Here is a 7,975-nt window from a genome sequence, read left to right on the forward strand (position 1 = left end):
CAACATGGGGCCAGATCTCATGACCCTGGGATCATGACCCGAGCCAAAAGTTGGTTGCTCAACTCACTGAGCCACCCAGACACCTCCATTGTCAAGTATTCCTAACCTCTGTGTCATCTGGGTGTTGGTGTTTGTTGGTTACGTTTTCTGATTCGTGCTGAGATTTTCCTGGTTCCTGATAGGCTGAGTGGTTTTTGATGAAAATATAGATGTCTGGATCTTATGTAAAACCTCTGTGATAGTCGGCCTCCCCTGACTCAGATCTGGTAGGTGAAGAAGGGCACTGCCTCATGACTGCCAGGAGGGGTGGAAATCCACGTTTCTCACTGACAGCTGGAGAAGAGGTGATCCTCATTATTGCTGGGTGTAGGTGTGGGTGGAAGGTCAGGCTTCTTGCTAGGTCTCTGCTGATACTACTCTGGCTTGGAGGCGGGCGGGAGTGCCTTGTTACTGCTCCTCACATGGCCTCCACCAACACCGTGGGGCTGAAGAGGTCCTTCTTACACTAGGCAGTGATCAAAGTTTTGATTTTTTTCTAGGCCACCTCTGAAACCGCCCAGTGGGGTGAGGGAGGGGCAGGGATGGAAATCTAGCCTCCCCAGTGACACTAACGGGGTGGAGTTGGGTGGCGGATGGGACCTGGCATAGTGAAGAGCCCTGTCGTCATTTGGGTCTCCTTTGATACCAGTCTAGTGGGAAGGGTTGGGGCACTTCATTATAGCCTGGCAAAGGTGGAAAGCTGTGTACCCTACTTGGACTTTGCTGGTAAGAGTACGGTTGGGGGGGGCACAGTTTTCTCTGTGGTATTTAGCTGGATTAGGATGCTTATTTTACATAAGTTTTCTGTCTAGCTGTGATGTTCCTTTGGATAATGGGAGCAGGTTTACTGTAGTTTTTGTTTGTTTGTTTTTTTTGTTAGCTATTGGTGTTTCTGAATTCCTGGCTTATCCAGAAAGCAGTCTGGAATACCTGAAGCAAAGAAAACACAAAACCCCAAACCCAAAAACCTAGAGAACTTACCACTGTGTCTTTCCATGGTTCTCAAAATCTCTAGCCAGACTTCGTTGTTCTCTGTAGCTTTCAGGATCTTCTTACATTGGTTTTATGTATAATGTCTCTGTTTGTTTGTTTGTTTGTTTGTTTGTTTATGCTCTAGTTAGCATAAGGAAACTTATGCTGGGGAAACTACTCCAGCTCCATTTTTCCAGAAGTAGAAATATCTCCGATGTCAAGATAGAGTAACTTTGAGGTTTTAGAGGCTCAGTGGGCTCTCCTGAGACTCTCATTTGTGGTTATCTGTTTTGGTCTTAATGCTGAACCACTCTGAGCAGTATCTGGCTGTGTAAGAGGTGTGCCTCCTCCTGCCCAGATACTACCATGTTCCAAACCCAATACCAGGCTCCATCCTGATATCCTTATGTACGTATCTTCTCATGTGCTTCTACTAGGTCCTTCCCAGTGTCTAGTCTACGTCTGTACTCTGTTGAGAAACTGAATAAAAATTCTCTGTAGGATGGAGAACGAATACTAAGAGGGATAAAAATAATCTCAATTGTGCTATAATTTGACATGCTCTAATATTTGTTCAAGTCAAATTTAAATTTATCATTTAGTGATTTTGTTTTTAAATGGGCGTATTTGAATTGCCCAAAACAACTGTTTTCTCGAGAGAAAAAAGTTTCATTCTCTTCGTAAGGAAACTGTTGTATGTGTGTTATATTGTTGAATAGTAGAGAAAGACTAAATAATATTGGAAATAATCATGTAAATGAAAAAAATCTCCACTTAAATACTGTCGCTGTCTTGTTAGAGAATTACTTGCATAATTATTTTTAATTCCAAATGCCTCCATATTTGCCATCTGTTTTTTCCTGGCATTGAGAGTCAAGAAAGATGAGGCAGAAAGTATGTGAAATAAAATGGTTCCTAATGAAGAAAGTGTGTTTAACCTTAGAACCCTAATATCAAACCCTAATATCAATTAAACTAATATTATGGCTTCATGATTTTCTTTCTAAAATAATTCCCCCCTCTGAAATGTCTTAGACAAGCTACTTCTTGCTACCAGCCATGTCTCAAGGGATGTGTACTGACTGGAAATTTTGAGCTTCTATAAAAGTGTTTATTAAATTTTTGAATAATTGTATTAAATACCAACAATAAGCAATCATCATTTTCATGTTGTTGAGCAATTGCTCCTTGTTGAACCACAAACTTGGGATACAGAATTCAGAATAAAGGGCAAAGTACAAGAAGTTCTTTGCATGGGTAATGTATTCATAGATACTAAGAAACAAATAAACCAACCAATCAACCAAACAAACCTCAACTAAAAATGAATTGAACATGAAAATAGCATTAGAACAAGTTTAAAATACCTGGGGGAAAAATAAATCATAACAACAGTGTGTATTAAACACGATTTTTTTGAAGAGTTTATGTCCACCTTTTCTCTGCTTTATGCAACTTTCTCCCCTTTAAACTTAGAATGGTTTAAGGGGAAGAGGGTTGTTATATCATTTTATTTTTCTTTCAGTTACAAAGGAAACATGAGAGTGTGGAAATGTCTTCAGGACTCATATCCTCCAACTATCTGTCCAGTGAGGAAATCCCTTCTAAGGATCATGTCTGTCTAAACTATAGTAGGAGCAGAGAACTGCTCCCACTTTGAGGCATGACTTTTTTTTCCCCCTCTAGCTTCAATTGTTGGAGAGTCTTTCCTCATACTAAGCTGAAGTGTTCCTCTATGTTCTAGTTTGGCCATAGGGAGTAATTCTAGGCTCTCTTCCATGTGATGGGCTTCAAATGATGTTTTCTTTTGTAGGTTCAATATTCTCAGGTTCTTCAGCTATTCCATTTTGATAGTTATTCTAGACATTTTAGTACTGTAATAACCTTTTTCCTTCAATGCTCCCTATGTCATAAATGTATCTACTAAAATATGATTAAAAAGTCAATTAAAAAAAATTCATTTCAGTTCAATTCAGGGAATAGTTGTCAAGCACTTTTGATGTGCCAGACACTCTGTTGGACCTTGGGGGCTATGAGAGTGAACACGACCATCTGTCCTCCTGAAGATCACAGTTAGCAGAGACAGATATTCAATGAGTAATTACAGCTGTGATGAGGGTTATGGAAGAAGTTGTAAAGTTGTCTAAAGCAAAGGGAGTTTAATGAATCCTGGAGAATCATGGAAGGCTTCTATGATGAGGAGATGTTTAAGAGAAGTCTTGAAGCCTGAGTAGAAATTAGCCAGGATGCTAGAGGTTCAGGCAGTGGGAATGGTACATGAGGAAGGCTTCAGGTTCCCAAAGTCCAAGGGAAGACACTGTTTAGGAGGAGGATTCCACGGTCTCATATCAGTGCAGAGTCTTGAGTGGCTGTCACCACTAGGTATTGGGAACTCCATTGTTCAGAAAAGAGCAAGCCCTTGACTCTTCTTTCTGTGTGTGTTCCCTGGCTTTCACACTGACGCCTCTACTTATTTACATCACAGTTTTAACAACTGTCCTGGTTATGTGAACATATTATCTCAGAAATAAATGCTTTAAAGGTTTTACGTTTGGAAAAAGTGCTCAAGGCAGAAAGTCACTCTTCCTACTTGGCTATATTTATGTGCTACATGGCCAATTAGATAAAGACCAAAAGGTGTTTAATAGATTTAGCATAAAGGAATTCATTGGTGACATTCCGAAGAGCTCTTCGTGGCTTGGTGGGAGAGGAAGTCAGATGGCAGTAGGGTAGAGAGTGAATAAGAGGTGAGCTAGAAAATACAGAGAATGCAGACACTCTAAAGGATCTTGGGTGTAGAAAGAAGAAAAGAGATGGGATAAATATCCAGAGGACAAGAAGAATAAAGAAATGTCAGGGTTTTTTTTTTTTTTTTTTAAAGGAAAGATGATCACAAGATTAAACATTGCTGGAAGTACACGACTATTTATTTAAAAGTGAGAAATATGGGAAAAAGTTTCCCCCCAAAGAGGCCTTACCTATGACCTTTGGTTATTTCCAATTTGGTTTAGAAGGTAAATATAAAACATAAGTAATGGCATAAGAATAAGACATCCTATAAAAAGAACTTTTGTTGTGAACTAGTTGTGTGATGAGAAAGGGAAGAAAAGAGAAAAGAAAATTAGGTACTATACATTGAGGTGACAATGCTTTCAAAAGGTGGTAGCAAGCTAGAGATCAATGTGGGCTGGAGGTTTAAACACAGAAGAGAGCTTGAAGTTCATCTCCTTGACGTTCAAGCAGTTTGACTTTAGGCAAGTTATGTAGCCTTTCGAAGCTTCTGCTTTCTGTCTGTAAAAAGGGGATCATGATGCTGAACTCACACGTTTTGTGTTTGTGAAGAGGAGATAGTTCTTGTAAAGCTCCTACTTTGATTAATGTACAATAAATGATAGTTCACATAAAATAATAGAACATGGGACTTGAATGGCAGAGACGCTATTTCTCTATCATGGTTTGCACATAGTAGGTGTTCACAAACCACTGGAGAGAAAAAAGAAAAAAAAGTGAAATGCACAATGTAAGCAAATATGTGAAACTTAAAAAATATATGTGAGGGCAAATGATGACAAATTAGATGGATCTAAAGTTCATTGTGTTCACGAGATTAGGAAAATCTGGGAGATCAGGGTACTTGGAAGCTAACTCAGAAATGGTAAATCATGATATATGTGTTAATGACATTATCTGTTATAATAGGTATAAATCTTAGTTCAGAATGATCCAGAAATGTAAGAAACATAACTTGATTCTTCTATATAGCAACTAGATTTTTCTTTGAATTTTTTGTTGTTGTTGCTGTTGTTTAGTTTTTATTTTATAATCGTAACTTAACTCTGCAATACAGCTAGACCTGGAGGACAGTAAGGAAACTATGGAACCCACAGTACTACAGTGAAAGCACAAAGATTATGGAATATTTCAAGCAGATGGGGGTGAAGGGGTGCTTTCCTGTGCTACAGAAGGAATGGTCTGATAGTTAAGATAAAACACAAGTCAAATTTATTAGGTTTGTCCATAGTCAGCAATGGTGATCTTCTTCCTGGTCTTGCCGTTCCTGGGCACAAAAGTCTCCACAGCTTCCACAATATTCCTGCCCTCTTTCACCTTGCCAAAGATCATATGCTTGCCATCCAACCACTCAATCTTGGCAATGCAGATGGAAAACTGGGACCCACATTAGTGTGGGTCTAGCATTTGACATGGACAAGATGCCAGGACCTGTATGCTTCAGGATGAAATTCTCATCGTCACATTTCTCCCTATAGATGGACTTGCTGCGAGTGCCATTGTGGTGTGCAAAGTCACCACCCTGGCACCTAAGTCCCAGAATAATCCTGTGAAAGCAGGAGATTTTAAACCAAATTCTCCGTCTCCAGTGCTCAGAGATCAAAAGTTCTCAAAAGTCGTTGGAACTCTGTCTGCAAACAGCTCGAAGGAGACATGGCCCAAGGGCTCGCCCTCCAGCACCGTGTTGAAGAACACAGTGAGGTCGCAGGTGGCCTCAGGGGGCAGCATCTGCAAGACCTCTTTGAATCTTCAGTTCCTGAGGCCATCAGACACCTACACTGTCTCTCTTTTCTCTGGCTTGGGTCTAAGTTCCAGGGAGATGTATGCAATTTCAAGATGTTATATGACCTATTTTGTTTTTGAGTCATCCATCCACAGAAATATTTGCTGACCAATCCATGGTTCCATTTAGTCTTTGCTCTCTGATGCATAATAGTAAACTCTTGAGACAACTCTCATTCTTGTCCATCGAGGGCCTCAGGTCCAATGGCTCTCTCTGGTATTTTCATGTCAGGCTTGAAAACTGAAACATCAAACTTTTATGCTATTCCCTAGTAAGGGACTTCTCCTGGGACGTATCTATGGCTTCATTTGCCTTGATGCCTAAGTTGTGCCTTTATCACTTCCTTGGGTTTATGATCTAAGAGAAGGGGCAAGTAGCCATCTTTGTTCTCTGTCTCCTAAACCACCTCAGGGTCTTGCCTCCTCAATGAAGTTCTAATATGGAGAGCAGAGTCAATACTATCTCTAAACCACCATACTTTTTCTTTCTTCTGCTGTCCCCCAGCCTAGTAGATTACTTTTCTAGTATTCAGGGAAGACCCCTCCCTTTATAATTTTTGATAGCTCCCCCCCCCAGATTCACTTTTGCCCCTCAAATAATCATTTTGTGGCATTATGATTTTGGCAAATATAAGCCAGGCACTCAGAGGAAGCTTCTGTTTTCTGCCTTACCCTGTCACGCCTGTATCCTGAGGAAATAACTAGAATAGACAGATTATTTGCCTGAATTAGGTGAGCAAGTGGAAAAGGGAAAGTGGGAACTTTAGGAAAAATCCATTCATATTTCAGCATCCTGTGATAATGACAATACATTGCATTACCTTACAATTTGCTGCATAACTTATAAAAAGTAAATTGATAGCAGCCCTATATTGGTTATTGAAATTTGATCAGTCTCCTCCAGCAATGCACTTTTAGCCCATTTTTATTCATCTGAGTTCTTTATCCACATTGTTTGGAAACAAATTCTGTACAAATTCCTTTAGCTCACCTGATGAAAATTGAGACTAGTTGTTAATGTCTGACAATCACAATTCTGAGATTATAGTGGCAACATTTTTGGATGCTCATTACAGTTCATTTTACAAAGGAGATTACCCTAATCCAGACTCTGTTCTGTTGGAAGAGTCTTGGAAAGTCAGTATCGATTTTTGCCCAAGGTTTCTTGGTCACTTCCCAAGGGCATAAAATTACTCTTGGCAGTTTTGTGCTAAGTAGTATAGCATATACTATTTTTACTTACTTAAAACTTTATTCAATATAAAAATCAATTAGCAGGTTGGAAGATTCCCAGTTTCAGTCACTGCCTTCATGGAAATAAATTTCTGATCTGTGCTTTGTATCATTGGCAAAATATTAGGATGAATTTCATTTAATTTTTGAATCTAAGGAGTGTTACATGGGTTTGTAATTGCTTTTGTTACCCAGGCAGTTTCTCTACGAGATATCCTCTCCACACCAACCTCAGGATAAAAGCTGGCATCCCTCAGAGATACCTGTCGGATTTGATGTTCTAGCATCAACATTTTTAATAACACGGCACAATGAAATTGGGGATTGGCAAGGTGATGACTCATGGCATAAGTATTCAAGATTGCTTTTCTAAATGTCCAAGTTAATATTCTAGGTTTTGGACATAAACCTCCAGTGCTATGTAGAAGGATTCACAGTTAAGGGTAATACAACCCTTTGGGAAAGTTCCTAAAGAAGTTTGTGATCTGTACTAGTTGCGAAAGCCCAAGGACGAGTTCAGCTGTAGGACTTCTTGCCCCCATGACAGCAGCAGGTATGTTGTTAAAATATACTACTATTCAAAGTGCGTGTGATGTTATTCTGAACAATTGATGTCTCTGGGCCATCTGGCATTTCATGGGTAGGCACTGCACCAGCACCATGTGGTGAGGTGCCAGAGGCAGGAAATTGTGGTTTATTTCATTGTTTTGCTAACAAAGACTCAGAAGTCAGTCATTGCATGACATTTCTGCAAGTGTCTTCCAGTTGGAGAGAACACACTTAGGCAGTGGAATAATGAAAGGGTTGTGCAATGAGTTTGTATGTGTGTATGTGTGTGCAATACACAAAGTCACGCCAGGGGTATGTGAAGGTCTGGTTTTGTTTCTGGAGAAGATAGAGAGTGATATGACTGCTAGCACACTTCTGTTCAAACCGAGTGAAGTAATTCAAGGAGGCACACATCTTAAAAGGTTAGGATTCCATTTTTCTGTTTTCTTCCTGATTAAGATACATGATATATACAAATGAGGGACACCTCTTGAATTCTGCCTGAGTGTATCTGATATTAGTCCTGCGGTTCAGACACATTCACGTAGGGTAACACAATAAGAATCCTAGGTGTCAGGGCTTTCATCAGGAGCATTAGAAAATTCCAGGC

The 7,975-nt window shown here is 39.7% G+C and overlaps 1 pseudogene; it reads right to left on the reverse strand.

Moving 5' to 3' along the window:
* Nucleotides 1-4,826: 4,826 nt before the first annotated feature.
* Nucleotides 4,827-5,529, reverse strand: LOC121036474 (peptidyl-prolyl cis-trans isomerase A-like; annotated as a pseudogene).
* Between the last annotated feature and the right edge of the window lie 2,446 nt (nt 5,530-7,975).

Source organism: Herpailurus yagouaroundi, unplaced genomic scaffold (assembly GCF_014898765.1).
Source record: "Herpailurus yagouaroundi ecotype Mexico unplaced genomic scaffold, PumYag 162, whole genome shotgun sequence".
In the NCBI taxonomy this organism is placed as follows: domain Eukaryota; kingdom Metazoa; phylum Chordata; class Mammalia; order Carnivora; family Felidae; genus Herpailurus; species Herpailurus yagouaroundi.